Here is a 23658-nt window from a genome sequence, read left to right as displayed (position 1 = left end):
AGTCGCCGGACCGTCTTCAAAGGCAGCCCCACGTAAAGCGCATTGCAGTAATCTATACGGGATGTTACCAGTGCATGTGTAACTGTCATGAGACTCTGCTCGTCCAGGTAGGGCCGTAGCTGGTATAGTTTCCGCAACTGGAGGAAGGCGCCCCTGGCCACCGAGTCCACCTGGGCTTCCAGTGTTAGACTGGGATCCAGGAGCACCCCCAAGCTGCGGACCCTGTCCCTTAGGGGGAGTGTAACCCCATTCAGGGCAGGGAGATGGCCCTCCAGCCTGTCTGGCGAAGCACCCACTAACAGCACTTCCGTCTTGTCTGGATTGAGTTTCAATTTATTGACCCTCATCCAGTCCATTATCAGGTCCAGACACGAGTTCAGGACAGAAACCGCCTCACCTGGATTGGTGGAAAACGAGAGGTAGAGCTGAGTGTCGTCAGCATATTGCTGACTCCTCAGCCCAAACCTCCTGATGACCTCTCCCAGCGGTTTCATGTAGATGTTAAACAGCATGGGGGACAGTATCGAGCCCTGAGGAACCCCATGACATGAATGCCATGGGGCAGAGCAACTGTCCCCCAGCACCACCCTCTGGACACGGTCAGCCAGGAAGGAGCGGAACCACCGTAAAACAGTGCCCCCAACTCCCAACCCAGCCAGCCTATCCAGAAGGACACCATGGTCGATAGTGTCGAAAGCCGCTGAGAGGTCCAGGAGTATCAACAGGGTCACACTCCCCCTGTCTCTCTCCCCGGCAAAGGTCATCATACATATATGAGAAAGTAAAGAGGTAACGGAAATCCTAATCATTTATTTTAAACCCATTTCTGCCACTCTTCAGTACTTAGCTAAAGAATTATGATTCCCTTTGTCCCCAGGGCAATCCCTTAGATGTTTTTCATACTACTACCGAGAAAAGTTTTTGGAACAAACCCTTAAGGTTATCGGGAAACCAGTATTGCCTAGGAAGAACATCAAAGATATACTCAATAATAAACAATAATTGTGTGCTGGCACAATTATGGTGAACCTTTTCAGGGGTTTTCTAGGTAGAGAGTACTTAGGAGTGGTTTATCATTCCCTTCTTCTGGGGGGTCATATACTGGGGCTGTGCAGCTTGCCCAAGGCCACACAGGCTGGCTCTTCTCCTGGGAGATATAGTGGAGAATCAAACTCCCAACATCTAACTCCATAGCCAAATACCTAAACTATTGAGCTATCCAGCCAGCAGTCAGGTGTATTAAAGACTCTACTTTAATTTTCAAAAAAACAGAACATAGGGATGTGAGGACAGCCAAATATTTTTAAGAGCTATCTGTACTGTAAGGGACGTGGTGGCACTGCGGGCTAAACCGCAGAAGCCTATGCTGCAGGGTCAGAAGACCAAGCAGTCATAAGATCGAATCCACATGACGGAGTGAGCTCCCGTTGCTTGTCCCAGCTCCCGCCAACCTAGCGGTTCGAAAGCATGCAAATGCGAGTAGATAAATAGGGACCACTTCGGTGGGAAGGTAACAGCGTTCCGTGTCTAAGTCGCACTGGCCATGTGACCACGGAAGATTGTCTTCGGACAAACGCTGGCTCTATGGCTTGGAAACGGGGATGAGCGCCGCCCCCTAGAGTTGAACACGACTGGACAAAAAAAAATTGTCAAGGGGAACCTTTACCTTTACCTTTTTATCTGTACTGCCCCCCTGACGTAATCTGAGCCTGAGTAAGGGCATATGGATGGGTGCTAGACCCCCTCTGTGCCTTTTTAGAGATATTCCCACTCAATCCTCATCTGGGTCTATGCAACATTTTTTGGGGTGTTGGGTGTCTGGGAAGGGACAATCCCACAAAGAGGGAAGAACAAACAGTGGGTGACATGGAAGGGGGAACATGGTGCCATCAGAATCATTTCCAGCAATATTAATTATTTCTCCAACTCCAGCCATGAGGACTCGTGGTGGAAAATGCAGGAGGCAGCTCTTATGAACTTTGACCATGACAACATCACAACAAAAAGAAAATAGTGAGGGGAGAAAGCCCCGACTTCCTAAAGTGAAGCGCTCAAAGTCCATACAGGAATGTAGGCATTCATTTGCACCCATGTACGTACACTCAAGCCTAGGACGGTGTGTCTCACTTAAAAAAGAGAGAGAGAGAGAATATTGGGGAATGTAAAGACCAAAGAGTACGCCCCCCCCACTTCCAGCTCGAAAAAACAGCTTAAGCCTTTTCAAAGCTGCATTCAAAGTTTTGGAAAAATGCAAAGAGCAGATGGCTTAGCCTGGTAACCTTGCACAGAAAGCCTGAGCAACTGGACTGTGCAATATAGGCCTTGGGAATAATTGGGTGAAGCTGTCAGACTCTTCCGTTGCTGCCAACTTAGCATCTGCCTTATAAGGTATTGCTACTTGGGACCACCTCCCCATATTTTTTTTATTTCCATGCCATATTTTAAAATATTTTAACTCCCCAAATGCTGGACTTCACACAATGGGTAAGACCCCCTCCCCCCCCCATGAAATCCAACGCCTGCCTTGAACACTCCAACCACTGTGGCTGCAGGGCAGGTTTAGAATGTGAAGACTTTGTGCATAAATCCTCTTCTCAAGCCTACGTTTCGTTCTCATGCACAACCTGCTTCTACCATCTCCGTGAGTTCGAGCGAAATGGATCAGAGATCCTTCCTTCTGTTCAATCGAATTTCCACGCCCTCTTCAAAAGACTGTGCGAGCTGGGTTGCAACATTCCACAACTGCACACGGGAGCAGCAGTTGTGTGTTTGTGTTCATTATCCATTGCTGCTGCTCAGATCAACTGCCATTATTCAAGTGTGGCTGCCAATGCCAGCCTTTCTGCAACCCCCCCCTTACTTTGCTAATCCTAATCTTAACCTATTGCTGAAGAAACAGCAATTTTAAAAAAACACAGCAGAAAGTCACACGTTTCAGTCAAGCACTTTCCTTTCAGAAAGATATTGCCACTTACATTAACAAATGTCCAAAATTAATTGACTACTTAATTGATTGCTGCACATTGAAGGCCTTCATTCTTTTATGGGCTTTCAGTGGCTAGATCAGAATTAGTGCACTGTCACATCAGTTCTGTTTTTTCCCCTTCTTCCGCCTTTTTTTCATCCTCCTTTATGTGTCACTGAGCTGTTGTCTGCTGGCCTTTGTAACCTTGCATGAAGGCCTGTGAGTAAAAGCAAAATCATCCTCTCTCTCTCTCTCTCTCAGTATTTAAAGTCTACCATGTTTTACAATGGATGGTGCTGTATAACCTCACCTCCACTCCAAATCACAGCAGTTTCCATTTCCTCATTCACAGGAATGGGATTATTCACAGAGATTTGGAAATACTGAAATATTGTCATGATCAGGGTAGAGTGTCACCAAAGAAGCATGGTGTGTGTGCGTGTGTGAGCGCTAGACACCAGTCAAGCATTGTATCTGCACACAAACTGGGTCAGGGATCAATGCGCATCCCAATCTCCAGTTTGCACCATGTATTATCCTATTGAGAACGAATCCACCTAATCTGGAACAGTGCAAGCCAAGCAGAGGGGACGCAATAGGCCGCAGATTTTAAGCTACAGAATTCAGAACCTAGAAAAATTCCTTTTAAAACTCTTAAACTATATTCTGAAAAACTAACTTTTCAAGGGTCTAGAAACTTGGAAAGCTATGTTGCTCAAAGGGCTAGAGCTTCTGAGCAATAATAACACGGAAAGCTATTAGCTGCACATGCAATCCGCCCTGTAGCCCATCTGTACTTGAACATACCGTACATGATTGTTTCAAGAGAGTAAAGAGAGGTTTTGATATACTGAAGCTTCCACACACACCAGAGTCCACCTGTTCCTGTTTAAACAAATTTGGCAGATTCTTGGAAAAATATAAATTTTGCAAAACCTGCTTAGTAGGAGCAGCATGTCATGTGCACATGACAAGTAATCATGCCTCCCTTGAGTGGAAATGATTGATTCCACCACCACCCCATAGGATTTATGCTCCTTTTGGCAGTATCTATAGGGCAGTAAGGAACAGGAGGCCCTCCAGATGTTGTTGGACTACAACCCCCATCATCCTAAGCATTAGCATGATGGCTGGGACTGGCAGAGGCTGGAATCCAATGACACATAAATGGCTGCAGGCTTCCACCCCTAATGTATACAATATATTTGGAGAGATTGTAGCATAATTTTATGTTGTAAGAAGCCTAGAGTGGTCGAAATGACTAGATAGGCGGGGTATAAATATAAATAAATAAATAAATAAATAAATAAATAAATAAATAAATAAATAAATAAATAAATAAATAAATAAATAAATAAATATCAAGACCCCGTATTATTTTATTTCTTTATTTAAAACATTTTACCCCATCTTTCTCCCAGAACAGTGTCCCTAGTTTATCTTCCTATGATCTTATTTACTGTTTCCCCTGATTTACATCCATCAAACTTTTGTTAAGATATTTACTTGATTACTTAACCAAATCAAGAGGTCTACCACTTAGGATTCTATCCAGTGTTAGACTTCCCCTCTGGAGGGCTGCCCCTCATTGCAGCCATCCATGTCTCCCTCCAGAATACCAATGGGCATTAAGGGATTCAAAGTGGACATTCTATGTGCTTCCCTTTCCCTAAATACTTCCCCCCTCATGCCTTTGATGAGTCTTCTGAGAAACTTCAGAACAAGCAAACTGGGGGGCGGGAGAGGAACATATGGGCGGTTTTCCATCCCCATGTGTTTCCTACTGTGTATTCCTGGTGAAAGGGAAATAGTGGGCAGGGAAGGGGTGGTGGTGGAAGGCTTTTAGCAGCTGTGTCAGACCTGTATTTAAGCCTTGGTTGCTCTTTAATTCTTCTGAGCATGCTCTGCTTCCCAGTTCACCCTGAATTTCTCCTGAGCCTGCTCTAGGGAATGAATGGAAGGGAGCCCTCAGAGCTTCTAAACCCAACATACTAAGGAGATGGGCTCAGTGAGCACAACTACCATTTTGAAGGCAGAGGCATCTGCCGAAGGCTTCCACACAAGTCCCCTCTGCAAACATGCCTTCCTCTTTGCCATTTGTAAATTCCTTTTAAAAGCAATGAGTAGCATTTTATCTATCTATCTATCTATCTATCTATCTATCTATCTATCTATCTATCTATCTATCTATCTATCTATCTATCTATCTATCTATCTATCTATCTATCTATCTATCTATCTATCTATCTATCTATCTATCTATCTATCTATCTATCTATCTATTTATTTGGGGGCACCAATCAAATATCATAAAGTGCAGTGAGAACAAAAATACAATACAATAAATTACAGTTGAAAGCATAAAATTATAAAAGATGAGAAGCATGGCAGTGTATCAAATACTGTCATGATCAGTGGATAGATGATATAATACCGAGCACTGGTGTATCATGATGTTGACTATTTGCCAACGGATGAAAAGGTCCAACCATGGCAGACAATGAGTCAGATTAGGTTGTGTAAAAAGGCCATTGTTAGACACATGCTCAACCATTTTCCTTCAACTATATTTTTTTAAAAATAGTTTCATATAATGGTGGGGCTGGACCCAGTAAGGCAGTGGGCGCCTTTGCTAGAACTACAGTTTACATCATCACAGTCTTCAGCTCTGCACCCTGGATTGACAACAGGTGTTTTTTGTATGCCCCTTACATCAGACGGATCGTCTGTAATGAGTGTTCTCTCTAGCCATTTTGGCCTAGGATTTAAAACAATTTCCCCTGGTGCAGGAAGACCCTGCATCTTTTAACTGTATGGAAATGCAGAATCAATTTGTTGATGGGAGACATCAAATGGAAGTACTGTGGCTTTATGCTCTATTGATCATTAAAAATATTTCTGCAGATGACACTGAGGTCCAAAAGCAATCATAACGTTCTACAGGATTTTTTTAAATCACAAGACGCAGTGCTTCAAAAAAAGGGGGGCATTGGATAACCCTGAGGAGAAAGAGAATAAGCCAGCAGGGCTGTTATCTCAGCAACCCTGAACCCAAAGCAAAACTAAGCAATAAGAATCCATAGTCAGCTCTTCTTCAATTTGCTTCATTTTGTCATTGTTATTTAGGAATAAACATGGACTTCATTTGCAAGCATGATTTGTCAGACATGAAGAGCTGCCAAAATAAGACTCTGGAACTCCCTCTCACTGGAGGCCAGCCTGACCCCATCTTTGCTGTCCTTCCGCAAGCAGGTGAAGACCATTCTCTTCAGGCGGGCTTTCCCTTAGACACTGGCGGTTTGAGAGGAGCTTTTAAATGGAGTGCTGTGCCTTGTTGCTTTGAATGTGGTTTTGGTGTTGATGTTGTTTACCATTTTCAGTGTGGTATTTGTTTGATTATTTGCAGTAATTTGGTGAGTCGTATAAAATTAGGATAATTTCCTGCTCTGCTTAACTATTTGAGGCAGGGGACTGTTTGTTTACATCTTTCTTGGCAATCAGCTAGTCCTGTGCTTGCTCTGGGTCTGTAACGTACAGTATATGCCCATGCATCCATGTCTCATTTCTAAAAGAGCAAGGAACATGTTCCAGAAATTCACGGGGCCTTGCAAGTGGGGGAAAGAGCCCTTTCTCTCACTTGTGACTTGAATCCTGCAGGACATTAAAATTCATTGTCAAGGTTTCGTGTTGTGTCAACGCAGCCAAAACTGATGAGAATGAGGAATATCATGAGTATTCTTTGCATTCCTACATTCTTACAGGACGGGTTCGGCCTCATTGTTTGTGTGCATTTTGTACCAGTGGTTTGTAGCATTCTGATTTTCTTAATTTTACTTTTCCAGAGCTTGGAAATGTTACTCGGGACTGCAAAAGCCGGTGTGACATAGTGGTTTAGAGTGGGGCGATCTAGTTCTAGGTGTAACTGAGCCATGAGACTGATGGGGTAACCTTGAGTCAGTTATTTTTTCTCAGCCTGAGCTGTTCCTGTGAGAATAATGTAGGAAAAAGGAAAGCTGTGTATGCCACACTGTACTCATTGAAGGACAGGTGGGATATAAATATAACAAACAAATAAAATTAGAAAGTGACTGTCACACACACCCAGTTCCTCTGTTTGTTCTCCCAGGTTCACTTTCGGGTATGGCATTTATTTTTCAACCCTTTTTCTGCTGCCACCAGAGGATTTATCCTCACCCTATCAAATATGACTCTTAAATCACAGTTCTTCAATATAACAATGTTTATTTAAGTATTTATCAGTAAATCATGTAAAGTGAATCATGGATGGTCTTATTTTATTCATTTAATAAGTTGTTCTTTCATGACATTTATATTTGCTTAGGCAAAATCATGTTAATCAAGGTATTTATTCATTTCTTATCTTGTTCTCTATCTCTCTATTCTTCTTTAACACAAGACTGGTCCTAACTGCCTAAACTGCTTCTCTCTAACTGACATCCCTAACTCTAACTCATATCCCATCCCTAACTCAAACTCTAGCTGATCTTTAACTGTCTTCCATTTCTCTTATATATCCTTAGTTCCGCCTCTTCTATACAGCCATTGGCTCCTGAATCAGGGTTCCATTGTGATGGACAGGAGTGGTTACTGACCTGTCCATCACAGTGACTACTTAATTTGGGGGTGTCTTTGCTACTGAAGGAACAATTAACGGTGGTGGCTAGGAGTGCCTTCTGCCACTTTTAGTTGGGACATCCACCATGCCTATTCTTCAGACAGGGAAAATTATGCACTAGTAACTTGAAGGATGTACTACTGCAATGTGCCTTGGGCGGTGCTGCCCTTAGGCTCATTCACAGGCTGCAGGTAGTTCAAAATCCAGCGGTTTACATTTTGCTCTGCCATAGGATATGCTTATAGCACCATGCTGTAAAGGACATACACTGGCTGCCAATTAGCTATTAGGCCAGTTTCAAAGGCCTGACCAGAATTCTACTAAAACATAGGAGTGGCATGTGTGTATGGAACGTCTCCTTAAAAAAAAAAACTACCCGTTTCATTTGTTTCTCCCAGATGTGAAGGTAGCCACACTGAGAGAGGTGAGAAAGACCTCAACAAAGATTTGGGCCTTCTCAGTGGTGGCTCCATCCCTATGGAATAAACTTCCATTAGAAATGGGTCAGGCTCCCTCCCTCTGAGTATTTAGAAAACTAGCTCAGGCAGAACTCTTTAAAATTGCCTTTAGGAATATACTGTCGCTGTATGCCTAATTTTTTTATCTGTCCTTGGCATGATTTTCTTTTTTATCAGATCAATTGTTTTGTTGTAGGTGGGGTGATTAGGGTTTGCTGTTATGCTATTTATTCATGTACTGCCTGGAGTAGTGTTCCTCACTAACTGGACAGTATACAAAAGATATGGTTGCAGTACAAAGTCACACACACATATGGATGACTTTGTACTGCAACCATATCTTTTAAAAGGAAACTGATGTCTCCAAAATGAAATATATGTGCAAGAGAACTTATCTTTATCTGTCTTGGAAACTCAAGATATTCCAGTGTTCTTACATCTATGTAGCATTGCTTATGGAATGCACTCTATGACAAGCAAGACCCAAATCAATGAAAAAGGCTTCTTTCCTAACATCTTGTGGTGTGGGGAAAGGGGGGGGGATACACATTAAGTATGGTTTTACTGGGACAGTTGTGATAGGGGCAGGGGAATCGCATGGAAGTTTCATTAATGACCTTTAAGTTTCAAGGTTAAGATTATGCAACTTAATAGATGCTTCCAGTAATGCCTTAAAACCTACCCTTTAGGGTTGAATTCAGATTGCACATAAAAGCCATATTTCACAGTGGGTTATAATAATGCCAAGTGACAGGTGAATCCCCAGAGTGAAAAACCTTTCTCTCTCACCTCTCTCTCCTGGAAGGTCTATTCTCCCTTGAAAAACAAAATGTCTGCCATTTTGCACTGATCTCCTTCTATGCATACTTGATCTACCCTGTCCTAAAAAGAAAATGTTCTTCCAAAATGGGCTAAATTCACTTGTTAGTCCTAACTAGAGTACAGCATTGAATGAACGGCACTTGGAAAGTTAGCCTTATCCCTTTGTGGAGAAAGGTTGTGCATATTACATTACGCAATTCCTGGTCTACCCACTAAATAAATTCTGCATGGAAAGGGTTTCAAGCTATTCTCAGAGGGAAGCCTCTGAGAACAGATTTTCTGGAAATAGCTACTACCTTTTGCGTGGAACTCAAAGGAGTGACTGACTAGCTTTATCTCTAGGACTGGTAGCATTCATATTCTTTGAAATGATTGATATATAAATTAAAACATTTTTCTTTTTATAGTGAATTATCTCCTGAGGTCAGAAATCTTACTTTTTGGGACTAGAGCTTCCATCTAGAGGGGCTGTGAGAAACGTAAGCTCTCATTACCTCACACTTCTTTTAGTTTCTGAAAAGAGCTGCCGAAAAATCACTGAGGGTTAAAAAAAACAATATGGAGATAGATAGATAGATAGATAGATAGATAGATAGATAGATAGATAGATAGATAGATAGATAGATAGATAGATAGATAGATAGATAGATAGATAGATAGATAGATAGATAGATGTAAATTTACATGAAACAGTGCTAAAAGGCAAGAGGTCCCTTCTCTCATAGTCTTGTAACTGACTACCAGAACTTTTTTCACTGCCGGTACAAGCACATACATATGTATTTACATGGTCTCTTTTTTCTTTAACTCCTGAGAGATACCAAATGCATGTACGCGTGGGGGGACACCATTCCTCGTATTCATAAACTTCAAGACTCTCTCGGTCAAGGTAGACCCTGAGGCAGAGGCTGAATTCTAGGGTTTAAAGGCAAAGTCGGATTCCATTCAGTGTATCCTAGGAATACTTTACTCCCCAGGACTTCAGGGAGATTGTTTCCTTAATGTGTTTTTCTTCCACATGGATGGATTCTTTGGCATGGCTGAGTTCCTGACATCCAGGGACCAGCAAATTCATGGCTATGCTGCGGCAGGGGTGTGCATGTGTGGATCAACTACACCATGCCACAGAAACAGAGAAACAGAAACCTTTATTCTGTGAGGTGCACCATTTGACTTAGGTCTCTTATTTAGAACAATTGTTTTGCTTTATTACATCCCTCAAGGAAAAGCCGGCTAAACGTCCTTTGTTTAAAGAGACATTGAAAACAAACAATTGGGGTTTTTTTGCCTCATTAACATTTGAGTCACAACTCCTGTCTTTTGCCGCAAATCTATGCATGACCATCTGGCCCTTGTTCTAACATGAGCAGGGCAAAGATGAACAGTGGAAATTAAATGCCTTTGAGAAAAGTTTATCTCAGGAAGCATTTTAATTTAAAGCCTTTCAGCCCATTGACAGCCCCAGCATTAGCACAAACTGCGGCTGTGCAAATCTATGGATTTCTGGCTTGTGTCACTACCTAATGTGTTCACACGCATATGGATCCATTCTCTCCCCTTTCCATGTTGATCTGCAGGAAAACCTCACAAACAAGTATTATTGTTGTTATTTATATAAAATACTGCATTACTAGAGTACCCATTCTCTGATCGAATTTATGGCAGTGCACAATGGGCATGGAATAAAGCTCTTCGCGCCAGTTCCGAATAGGATAAAGCAGTGGAACGTCAATATTCATAATGAATACTTCACAGTGTTATTGTCTTTTTCCAGAGAATTTTGCTTTCTTATGATGTGCCCAAAGTTGGACGGCCTCAAGCTTCAACATTTTTGCCTCCAGAGAGAGTTCAGATCTAGGACCCACTTGTTCATCTTTCAAACAATCCAGGGTATCCACAAAGCTCTCCTCCGGCACCATATTTCAAATGAATCAATTTTCTTCCTGTCCACTTTCTTCACTACCCACTTGCACATCCGTACATGGTGATCAGGAATACAATAGAGTGAATGACCTTGGTCTTGGTCTCCAGTGACACATTCTTACACTTGATGATCTTTTTATATTCCTTCATTTATGCCCTTCTGCGTCTCCTTCTGATTTCTTGGCTGCAGTCTCCCTTTGGATTGATGGTTGAACCAAGGCATACAAAATATCTTAACTATTTCAATTGCTTCACTGTAATGTTGAGTAGTTCTTCTGAAGTTATGATTTTTGTCATTTTGTTTTCACGTTCAACTGCAGTCCTGCCTTGGCACCTTATCCTTTCACATTCACTAAGCGTCATTTCAGATTATTGCTGCTTTCTGCCAGTAAGAAGGTGAAATCAGTACATCTTAAATTAAGGATGCTTCCTCCAGCAATTTTCACTCTTCCTTCTTTTGAATCTAGTCCAGCTTCTGAATCTAGCCGAAGACTAGTTGAACCATAATTGCTGGCATGTGGCCCCTAATGTAGTGCTAGGTTGGCAGGACTCATCCTGCTTTTTATGGTCCATGGGTATAGTGTGTATTTACAGCCTAAGTTCTGGCAGGGCCATTAGATTCCCCCCCCCTTTCCCCCACTCTGTGAATGCCAGACTTTGCACATTTGGAATGTAAAGGCTTCAGAGGTGTTGATGGGAGCTAGTAGGCAGTACCTAAGGACATACAGTATCTCCGCTTTCCTTGTTATCTAACTTCAGATGGTAAGAGCAAAGGGGGGGGGCGGGGAGCCAAACAAAAACCTATGTTCCGTGAGACACTCTCACAACATAAGCAGCTGCAGCCAGGGGTGCCCCACTGTCAAATTTGGTGGGAGAAAGGAGCACTGTACAATACATTCGGATCGTAAGTAGTCTACAACTCACAAGGACCATTGGGCTCCAGGCTTAATGTTCTATGATCACATTTGCTATCTTTGACATTCCTTCAAAGACACATCGTATGTACAGTGTAGAAATGAAATTTCCCAGTACAGTGGTGCCTCGCAAGACGAAAGTAATTCATTCTGCGAGTAGTACCGTCTTGTGAAATTTTCGTCTTGTGAAACCTCGCAAGACGAATCAATTATTTTCATCTTGCGAGGTATCATTCTTGCAAAAAAATTTGTCTTGCGAAGCACGGCCGTAGAAGAAGCCGTCTTGTGAGTCACCAACATGATAACAAAACGCTTTTGTCTTGTGGGTTTTTCGTTCAATGAGGCGTTCGTCTTGCGAGGCACCACTGTATCAGTCTCATTTTGTGTTTTAATCTGGTTTTTTTCTCTCTTTTTTCTGTGCAGCCTAATGTCTTTTCTAGTGAATTTCTATGCAGGAAAGAAGCCATTCTGGATAGGGATTTTAACCATCTAGTGCAGGGGTGTCAAACATACGGCCCGGGGGCCATTTGAGGGCCCCCAGATGATAGTTTGTGGTCCTCGCCTTGCCTGCCCCCCCAAAAGCACCCACACATCCTCTGCTGTCAAGAGTAAAAAAAAGCCTTGCCTCGCTCGCCGGCTCTCTCCCAAGACAGCGCCTCTTGCACCCTCCATCCAGAACTGCAGCCTGCCAGCCAGCCAGCCTGTCTGTTGGCTAAGGAAACTCCTGGGCGGTTTCTTCGGGCTCTTGCTCCGCTTGGCAGAAAATCTGATGCGGCCCAACCTCACCCAGACTCTGCCTCTAGAGGCCCCCAGGTAAATTGAGTTTAAAACCCCTGATCTAGTGTTTCTTCCACCTGGTGAGTCCTGCACAGGAAGGATCCTGTCTTGGTCTATTTTAGGAGAAAGGCAGCGTAAAAAATATTTAAATGAATAAAAGGAAAAATACCATTCCATGCCAAAATTGTGATAAATTTGTGCAACTTGGCATTTCTTTAAAAAAAAAAAGATAATGAGTCTTCCAAGAAATCCAAGACTTTCTCATGAGTAACGATGGGGACAAAACAAATCACAAACCAAAAAAATGAGTAGGACCGGAGGCTGTTTGGAGAGAGGTTTCCTGAGAGGTTTAGGGTACTGTAGTTTCACTGACCATTGGGTAATGTATGGGGAACCCTCAAAAAATATGCTTCCCACAGTACCCTAAGATTCCCATGTTCTACACTTGCTGCAGCTTCTGGTCAACCTTCAAGGGCAGCCCTACGCAAACAGCATTGCAATAGTCAATCTTCAAGACTACCAGCACATGAACCAGTGTCATTATGGACCTCCTGTTGAGATAGGAGTGAAGTTGTGCAATCAGAGTTATCTTTTGCTACTCATTTTGTAGTTATCATTTGGTAACTGGTGGGAAGTGGTGGCGCTGCGGGTTAAACCGCAGAAGCCCCTGTGCTGCAAGGCCAGAAGACCAGCAGTCGTAAGATCGAATCCACACAACAGAATGAGCTCCTGTCACTTGTCCCAGCTTCTGCCAACCTAGCAGTTCGAAAGCATGTAGAAATGCAAGTAGATAAATAGGTACCACCATGGTGGGAAGGTAACGCCGTTCCATGTCTAGTCACACTGGCCACATGACCTCGAAAATTGTCTATGGACAAACACTGACTCTCTACGGCTTGGAAATGGAGATGAGCACCGCGCCCTAGAGTCAAGGGGAACCTTTACCTAAGTACAAAATGAGTTATCATTCGCTACTCGTCTTTGGGCAGCAAAATTTCTTGGGATGTTCTTGTTGATTGCAACAAAAAGTAGTCCATTTGGAAGACCAACTATATAGCTAGTAAATTGCTTTCGGCCCTATTCAACTAGTATTCATGACTGTGGAGGGAGGTGAGGGGGTGAGGACATGGGGGGTGCCTGTTCAGCTAGTGCTGAACTTTGCTTCAAACATGCAAAAGTCTTGCTGACTTCTGAGTGTCTAGATGCATTCCCATCTCCAACATCCATTCAACCATACACCAATAGGGAAATGATGCTTAAATAGGGCTTATGTCCAAGGTAAGGATGTTCAAGGCTTCTAGGCTTAAATTATATCACCGATTTCACCTGTGAGTGACATACACATTGTGCGTTCAGCTTGAAGTTTAGGTAAGGAAATCAGAGTCATTATGAACAGTATTGTGAACAGCTAAGTTGCCAGTCTGAATTGTGGTCTAGCAGAGTGCCCAGGAAGTAAATGAAGGAGGAAAGTAGATGTTAAAAATAGTGCTAATCTGTTTCCCTCCAGCAATGGTGTTACCTCAGATATCCAGACATACCCATAAAGCCTGTGTTTACTTTGCATTCACCAAGCATAATATAACGCACAGCTAAATGCAAGATAGGGAGGGGGAGAATCACTTTCATATCACCCTGCTTGCTATGAGAAACAGTGTCTTTCATCTGGCAAAGCATCTCTGCAAATAAAAGAAAACAGACAGAGGTATTGTCTGGTTTGACCCTAGGACTGCACACAGGATCCAAAACTGAAACTCCATTCATGAGTTATTCAGTCATTCTAGGGAAAGTGGATCTAATCTTTTGCCTTACCTCCTCAACCGTCTGTTGATGGATTTCAGCTCGGAGCATGCAACCCCAGCTGCTGGAGAAGCCGTGGCTTCTGCCAGAGACCAGGGTTTGTTGTTGCCAGTCAGAGGAGACAATGCTAAGCTAGGCAGCCAGACAATCTGATGTGTTATAAGGCAAGTAGCTTCCTAGATGGAATTACAGAGAGAACATCTGCTAGTTCCTCATCCAATTAAAGAAGCTCACGAAAGCCTGCATCTGCATGTGCGGTTTGCTGGATTTACAGAGGCGCCGGGCATGTCCTGGTTCCTTCAGTTAGCTAGCATTCATGCCTCACACTCCGTTGCTTTTAATTAGGACTATTTATTTTGAACATTATTATTCCATTCCTCCATAAAGTCCCTCTCTCCACCACCACTACCCCTCTAAATGTAACAAACAAACAAAGTAAAAGACCAGAATCCAGAACAATGATTGTTAAGGCACCACATCTCTCTCTCCCTCCATTCAACATCAGCTTTCTCTCCCCAGCAACGAACAGTTTCTGAAATCTGAGAACATAGTATACACAGTACTCTAATTGTCTGCCATTTCCACTGCTAATATATCTTTCTAGTACCCAGTAAAGGTTTAAATAAAGATTATGAACACAGAAAAGGGAACCTTTAAAACCCATAGTGATATCATAGGAAGCACACCTAAGTCGACTGATTTCCTGCGTCAGATAGCCTCTGGTTTCTCCGGCGGGGATAAAGAGTTCCTGACCACTGAGCTCATAGGACTATATCGAGAGAGATCGCATGGATTTTGCTACATCCCACTCTGCTTTTCAGGGAGAACAGCTGTCACTCGCAGTGGCCCCTAAAAAGAATGTGTAGCTGTGACAGCAAGCCCACCCCCACCTGCCCCCCCTTGCCCAAAACCAGACACAGTGGTCTCATTGTTGGTACCGGCAGCGGAAGCTTCACAATGATGCCTTAGTCTCTTCTAGCAGACGTCTCACCCCAGGGTCATGGCCTTTGGGCTAACAAGAGCCTGAACCCGGAAAGGGTCATCTCGCCCGTACCTTTGTCCAGTGCACGCCAGTGCTTTTAAAAAGCAAGGAACGTCCACTTGAATGCGAAATCTTGAATATCAGATTCAGCCTGAAGGTGGAGAGTATACTCCACAAATGCCTTGAGTTTGGTAGGCCTCCAAGGGGAAGTCCCATCAGCCATCGACTGTAGCCCTCTTCATGAGCAATTTCATGGGAAGGAAGGAAGGAAGGAAGGAAGGAAGGAAGGAAGGAAGGAAGGAAGGAAGGAAGGAAGGAAGGAACTCCTCACAGCTAAAGGGCAGTGGGCCAGGCTGCTGACCCCACCCCTAAGAGTGCGTGTACGTGTGCAGACATCCTCATGCAATGACAGCCTTGATCACAGGAAGCCTCAGACTTCACAGATGAGCCTTCACAAGTACAGCTGGTTCTCACTTCAGATTGTTTCTCCATACACAGAAACTAAGGAAAAGCCAGATATGTGGCCACTAAGGGTGCATAGAATGCTAGCTGAATTCTTTCTTCTTGCTGATTTAAGCTGTCTTGACCAAAGACACATTGACAGCAAATGTGCATGCCCTACAATATTCCTCACTGCTGGGCAAGGGAAGGCAAAGAGGGTGATTTTAATTGCCAAGGCCTCCGCAATCTGGGCAAACCATCTCTGTGCAAAACTGTTGGCCTCTTTTTGCATTCAAAAGTGATTTTCATTCAATCCGTGTATTTTGCAAAATAGTTCTTCTCCTCCCCCTACTCTTTTCTCATGAAGCACTTATGAGGCATGAAGAATCATTTTGTGGTTCTGGCTCCACGCTCAGAGAGAAGGCCAGCAAAGATTTAGATCCCAAGGGGCCACTGAACTGGGTAACAAGTCTTCCTGTGGTAATTACCAAATGGTAATTATGAAATGCCAAATATTTTGACTTGTCAGTTATCAACACTGTTACATGAATAGAAGGGATGCAATGTTTAATTCTGAGAGCAAGCTCAACCCCAGGGCTCCAATTTTGCTGAAAATATCCCTCTTGGTGGAAAGGGGATGGAGCTGATTTTACCCCACACTTCCCCCATTCTGCAGACACCTGCAGAATCACCACCCCTCATTTCTGGAGGGTCCCTCTGTCCCCTGAGCAGATTTTCAGGGAGATGTACAAAGCTGCAGAGGAAGGCACTAATCACCTAGTCCTCCACCTACCAATAGAAATACTCTGCTGGATGCGATGGGAGAATGCCCTCCTGTTCGCAGAAGCAAATGCCGGATCTAAAGCACAGTTTGTGCATATCAGATGACCAATTGTGTCAAATATTCACTGTCCAAATCAACATGATTTCTGTATTTGACTTTGAGAGTTGATTCCAGTATTTGACATTGTGTGGCTGCAAGAAAATATGGACAGGAGTCTTTGCAAACGAACGGAAATTCACAGCCTACCAGGTGAATATTTGTCATCGATGTCTTGATAGAGAGAAAAAAAAATCTGAGGAGAAATTTATTCGCACCTCACTTGAAGGTGTGGGGTATTGAATGAGGGACTTTCTGCCGGCGAAATGTGCCTTCTTGCTTCGCCGCTGAGGTCTGGTCCCTCTCCAAATGAAAAGAAAAAGAAAAAGAAATAAATTATCCTCCACAGTGTCTTTGCCTGCTGTTTTAACACCCACCAGAAGGGCAAATGCCGTACCATCAACTCAGTGTTTAAGCAACGGCTTGCAAACCCTCAGATACTTTTAAAGTTGGAATGATAATTTTTCAAGGGAACAAATTAATGGGCTGAAAAACTATTGTTGAAAGCACGGATGTAGGAAATAAGGTGGCAGACTGCAGAAGGTGTAACAGAATGAGCAACAGCCTACTCGCGCAGGCTGCCAGCTGGCAACTTGGTGGAGTGTGAAGGCAGAGATTATACCAAATACCCATCCTGACACTCTGAAGCCAGGCATGCCAAACACATTACCCTTGGCACGTTCTCCCTTACTGCTATGGACTCACTGACGGCGTGCCTGTGGGGGCGCGTTCGCATCATCTTGTGACAGTCAGATTAATTATGCCACTCGGAAGGAACAGCTCGCTAACTGTAGTCTGTATTCGAGTGAACAATCAGCCTCATTTAACACTACTGATTGTCTAAGTCCACTTACACAATGCAACCAGACAAACTCTGGTCCGTAAATAAATCCCGCTCTTCCTGTAAGATACGCACAGTGAAAACCAAGCCCATGTAGACACATAGATACGTCGTCCGTGTTTTGGATGCCCCAACACAAACTACAAGGCTTCATTCCGAGGTTATCTTTGTAGAGCTGGTAAGACACATGCTGTCTAAACTACATGGGGACATACATGTGTGGTTTCCACATACAAGGAAGCAATCAGGTAGCATGCTGACATGATGATATTGTTCCTTTAGAGGCAGGACGCCTTCCAAGCAAAGGGCTGCTGGTGAGAAGATGACTAACCCATGATGTCCCAGAGCACTGGGGAAATGGAAAAGCATGCCACAGTTTAACCGTTCCAACCATTCTAGGCCAAGAATATTCCACTGGATTGCAAAGCTGGCTGAAGATGAACTCCAAAGGAGGTGGCCCCAAAGTGTTGGGGTGATACCACTACCACTGATGGTATGGACCAGTGGTTCCCAACCTTGGGTCCCAAGACATTCTTGGACTACAACTCCCAGAAATCCTGGCCAACACAGCTAGTAGTGAGGGCTTCAGGGAGTTTTAGTCCAAAAATAATTGGGGACTCAAGTTTGGGAACCACTGGTATGGACAGGCAGGCAGGCAGGCAGGCAGGCAGGCGGGCGGGCGGGCGGGCGGGCGGGCGGGCGTCCGTCCGTCCGTCCGTCCCTCCATCCATCCATCCATCCATCCATCCATCCATCCATCCATCCATCCATCCATCCATCCATCCATCCATCCATCCATACATACATACATACATACATACATACATACATACATACATACATACATACATACATACATGGGTGGTAGGAACAGAGGTTTGCCAAAAAGGCCTGCAAACTGGAAACAGACATCAGAGGAAGAGAAGCAGGGATAAACAGAGACACATATGTGATTAATTCACTCTTATGTCATTAAGTGTTCTTACAAAAAAAGGACTGAAGGCAGGTAATTGTTCCAAAGGCTTCTAGGAAAAACAGTTTTTTCAGGAAATATTTCGAGGCAATCAACAAAGGTTGTCTTTCAGAAACACACTGAGAAGCATACGGGCAAGCAGGAGAGCAGGAGACCTTTGGGCTGCTTAGGTGGTGGAGCTGGGTAAGGGAAGGACCCACACAGCATTGAATCAGGGCAATCAGATGAGAAATCAGGAGAAACAAAACCACGGGGGGGGGGGTTCGAAAGTGAACAGCTTGTGGAGGTTCCGGGAGCACCAGAATGCCATGATTGGAAGAATGAGAGGTGACTAATTTTGACATTAGAACTCAAGAAGATCAAGGGGAGACAAGATGATTACTTTACTGCCGAGATCTACATTGCCTCCTGAAAGTCTAGGGTGCAGTTTCATTGATTTCAGGGGAGAAGCAACATTTCCACCCAGATTTGGGCAGCACTTATCCTTATTTGTGGTGGTGGGGTACCTAAATTTCCTTCATGCCCAGAAAAAAGAGGGGAATTTTGTGCAGCTCTACATTCTGGAATTTCTCTTCCTGATGCTTTGCTGCTGTTACAGCAGTATTCCAGATCTTGGGAAGATGGTGAAACAGAATTTTGCAAGGCACCAATGTCATGTCAAGGTATTACCCGGAAGACACCCTTGGGATCAAGGGTCTCTGCTGGAATAATTGGGGAATGCAGCACAAAGGCTATTTAAAATATCTACCAATTGTTGACTGACCATCACTTTTAGTTGTTTTAAGTATGTTTAAAGAAACAGCAAGTTTACGATTTGGGAGGTGAGTTCCTTCTCTTGCCGCCACATGGACACCCATTCCTGGATGGTGCTACTCCAGTATTCTACCCTGTAACAGGAAGGGAAGGAGGCTGCCAGGGAAGTCCTATTCGGCTCTGTGCTGATTCACCCGGCCAAGTTAGAAAGATGGTCATATTTAGGGAACTATGCAAGTGTGAGAAAGGAAGGTAATCCCAAATAATGCCATTTGAAATGTCACATTTTGGGTCTGATATACAAATATTTGGGGGGGGGATGTTGAAATTAGTTTTCTGTGCTGAACCAAAGTATCAGTTAAACTGGGGATGGCTCACCCATCATTATCCCTGCTTAATTCGACATTCCCCTATAGATTCTTCTGAATAGCATTCGGAATATATTCAGCATCCTCGGGTAATTAGCTTTGGTTATTAATGTCCGGATGAATTGTGATTAATGTGTCTCTTAAATGTGTAGAACAGTTTTGAATTCCTGGTTGGCTGGTTGATTTTTGAAGGGCAGCCATTTTTGGACAGAGCTCGAATAAATTCTGGATTTTGTTGGGTAAAGCTAGTCGGAAGAATATTTATATTCTAAAAGAGTTTTTCAAAGGGGGAGGGGAGAGAGAGAAAGGGTGTTGAGGAAGCAACATAGACTTCTGTGTTACCAGAATTTACCAATAACTCCAGAGAAGGGCAGAGAACAAGAGTGCCTGTGTTTCTAAGAGGCATCAACACAAATCCCTTGAAATGCTCCCAATGACATCAGTGGCCAGGAATAGTAAAAGAGCAACTCAAGACACAGACCATATTAACAGGGAGGTAATGGTTAGCACCATTTTTAACAAATAGAATAAAACAGAAAAACACCAAGAAGCATACTTTAAATTCTCTAAGTTGTATCACAAGGCACACTCATGCTGGCAGGGAAATTGTAGTCCAAAAAAAGTAGCTGGTGGATGAAAGGGAAAGAAGCCACCCACCCACCCCACTAGATTTTGGGCATGCTGTCATGTCTTCCTCCCCTAACCCAACAGCATTACACATTTTAGATTTAGATTAGATTAGGCATCCTTCAGTCTCGAGAGGCTATGGTAACATGCTCTGAATGGAGGGCTTGGAACAGCGTCTAGGGTGGCTGAGAAGGCCAATTCGAGAGTGACAATCCCTTCCACACTGAAGACAAATACAAATATCCCCGGTCCAGCTCCCTGATTTTGCTGCTTTTGGGACTGCCTTTTTGCCTCAGCCTGCTGGACAAGGGTCTCTTCAAAATGACACATTCGTAGAGGGCAAAAGAAGGAACCTGCTATATATGCATCCTGACACTGCCTTAGGTATCTGGTTGCAGAGCCAGAGGTTGGGTATTCGATTCCCTGCTCTGCTTCCTAGGAGTAGAGCCAGCCTGTGTGGCCTTGGACAAGCTTCCTAGTCCCAGGGTGCCCCAGAAGGAGGACATGATAAACCACTTCTGAGCATTGTCTAAATAGAAACCTACACACAGACACACAAAAGGACTATCCTAAGTCAGAAGGGATGTGGTGGTGCTGTGGGCTAAACCGCAGAAGGCTCTGTGCTACAAAGGTCAGAAGACCAAGCAGTCGTAAGATCGAATCCACGCGACGGAGTGAGCTCCCATCGCTTTGTCCCAGCTCCTCGCCAACCTAGCAGTTTGAAAGCATGCAAATGCAAGTAGATAAATAGGTACCATCTCGGTGGGAAGGTAAAACGGCGCTCCCTAGTCACACTGGCCACGTGACAACGGAAACTGTATTCGGACAAGCGCTGGCTCTACAGCTTGAAAACAGGATGAACACCACCCCCTAGAGTTGGACACGACTGGACTAAAAATGTCAAGGGGAACCTTTACCTTTAATCAGAATAAACTTAATGTCACACTGTTGTTGTTGTTGTTTGAAAACACTAGGCACAGTCAAAATTATAAAAATATTGACTGATTTTATATAACAGATACTGTACAAGTGTTGACCAAAAACCTAAGTATCTGTTAAATATCGGCATAGTGTGTCTACTGTTTTTAATATTGCTGTTTTTTGTAGCCCTGATGGTGTGATTTCTGAGATCTGCAACTGCTCATAGTACTGTGTGAAATTTCTTGATATTTTTCCCAAAGTCCCAATGACTACTGGGACCACTGAAGTGTGTTTCTTTCACAAGCGAGATGTTTCAATTGACAGGTCTCTATACTTTGTTAGTTTTTCCAACTATTTATTTTCAACGCTGGCATCCCATGGAATTGCAATGTCAATGATCCAAACACTTCTTCATCCTATCACTACTATGTGTTATGTTCAAGGTGTCTATCAGTTTGGATCTGGAAATCCCACAAGATTTTGGCTTCCTCGTTTTCTGTCACCTTCTCTCTCTGATCTTCCCTTGGGTTTTGGAGGCTGGCAAGTTACATTTTCCCCCATAATGACCAGTGCACTAACTTTGCCACTTTATCATGTCTAATTTTGTAGTCTGTGCAATCTTTGGACACTCACAGATGAGGTGTGACACAGTTTCATCTTTTTCTTGGCAAAGATCACATTTGCTGTTAGCACTAATTCCTTGGATCTTAACTTTCATCATGTTGGTTTGGAGTGTTTGTGCCTGTGTAGCAAAAATCAAGCCTTTGGTTGTTTCTTAAGGGTCCCCAGTTTGAGCTATGCCCATGTTGAATTATGGTCATGCTTTCCATCAATATTTTTCAGGTGTTGTCCACGTAGTGGTTTATTTTTGCAGCTGTTTATTTCCAAATTGCTGTTTCTTATATTGATCCTTTGTTTCTGTTGTTTTCAAAATATTCTCCATTTTCACTGTATTAGAGTAATTTTTTCTCTGCTTGTACTGATATAATCATTTAGGCTTCTTTTTCCCTCCTCTACTACCTGCTGTATTTGCAGTAATCCATACCCTCCAATTTTTTGTGGTAAATATAATCTGTCCACATCACTTTTTGGATGTAGTGTGTGATGCATGTTCATTAGTTTCCCTGATCCAATGTAGTGTGTGATCCAATTCTTCTAATTTGTTTTGAGTCCATTCTCTAAATTCCAACTGGGTATCTAATTACTGGAACTGCCCACATCTTTATGGCTTTGATTGTATTTCCACCATTTAATTTTTATTTTAAGATTTTCTGCATTCTCTTGATATATTCCCTTTCTGTCAGTTCTTTCACTTTTGTGTGCACAATGTTATCTGCTTCTAGTAGTCCAGCAATTCTAACATTCTATTTGTTGTTGTTGTTTGTTGTTGTTACAGTTAAACACTCAGTTTTGCAAGATCTAAGGTGTGTGGAGATTCTATATGCATAGAGAAGGTTTTCTGCTTCAAGACTCCAATATGTTGTAAGGCAACAGGGCAGGATACTGTTAACATGCTAGAGGGGACAGAACCAGTGAGAAAAGCTGTGCTATTTCATTCACTCTCTTCATCCCATTTATTTTACAGAAGACCTGCTGGTAAAGGAACTACCCCTGTAAGCAGCCAAGGGCCTTTCCCATAACCTCTACTTAGATCTTCAGACTCCCTTCCATTAAATCTTTTAACTTCTTTACCTCAGCACCTTGAGAAAGCAAAGGTCCTGCTGATCCGAGGAACTTGGCTGACGAACCACACAGAAGGATATGTCTGGATAAAAGGAAGATATTTCAGAACTTCTATTTAAAAGTAATGGATCCAATGGTCCTGCCTAGTAATTTTAGAATCTGGAAGTTATGGTCTTATCCAGAGTGTAAGCACTCTGTCACTGTCATCATGTTTCTTGACTTATTTTAAAATGTGGCAACTAAGTCCTGAGCTTGGAAATGGTTGGTTTTCTGTAACTCCCACAACAGAGCCACTAGCCATGCTGGCTGGGGTATTCTGAGAGGTACAGACCTCCTCTCTCTCTCTCTCTTTTAAAATCATTTTACCAATGTTTGGTATGCCTATCAGTTGGGTGGGCTCCTTGACAACCACCCCAAAGGCCTACCCTGCCAGCGCCACAGCCTTGGCTCCTAACAAGACAGACTTCCTTACTGATCTCTAAAGAAATGAATGGGTACACAGTGTGGTGTGGTAATGGACTCAGGAGATCTGGGTTCAATTCCCCGCCTCTGACATGGTAGCTCACTGGAGGTAAAACCACTGCTTAAATTACCTCCTTAAGTTACCTTGAAAACCCTATGAGGTTCACTAGAAGTCAGTTTTGACTTGATGGCCCACAACAACAACGAAAAAAAGGACACTGTCTCAGGGTGTGCATGTGGTGCAGAGGAATCCGGAAGCATTCTCATCAATTAGAGACATTCTGATAAGGAATGTTCAGTTCCTGCAAAGATTCCTCACTTCCTGGCCAGAGTGATAGAAGGGCTGCTGCTTTATTATCATTAAAGTTTTTGACGTTTCTAAATTCTCGAAAATCCATGCAACAAAGCAACGACCATCGTCGTTCCACACCCTTT

The 23658-nt window shown here is 43.3% G+C and overlaps 1 protein-coding gene and 1 long non-coding RNA gene across 2 annotated transcripts in view; one reads left to right on the top strand and one right to left on the bottom strand.

Moving 5' to 3' along the window:
- LOC140707982 (uncharacterized) overlaps positions 1 to 14420 on the bottom strand; it is a 55338-nt gene extending 40918 nt beyond the window's left edge. Inside the window, exon 1 of the long non-coding RNA XR_012088121.2 lies at positions 14305 to 14420. This is a non-coding gene — a long non-coding RNA (uncharacterized LOC140707982). The remainder of the gene's footprint in view (positions 1 to 14304) is intronic.
- Positions 1 to 23658, top strand: part of LOC144587799 (uncharacterized) — an 887030-nt gene that overhangs the window by 115662 nt on the left and 747710 nt on the right. The window lies entirely within an intron of this gene.

The sequence above is a fragment of the Pogona vitticeps genome, chromosome 1 (assembly GCF_051106095.1).
Source record: "Pogona vitticeps strain Pit_001003342236 chromosome 1, PviZW2.1, whole genome shotgun sequence".
Taxonomy (NCBI): Eukaryota; Metazoa; Chordata; class Lepidosauria; order Squamata; family Agamidae; genus Pogona; species Pogona vitticeps.
The sequence above is the reverse complement of the archived record's forward strand: the minus strand, read 5'-3'. Positions and strand labels throughout refer to the sequence as shown.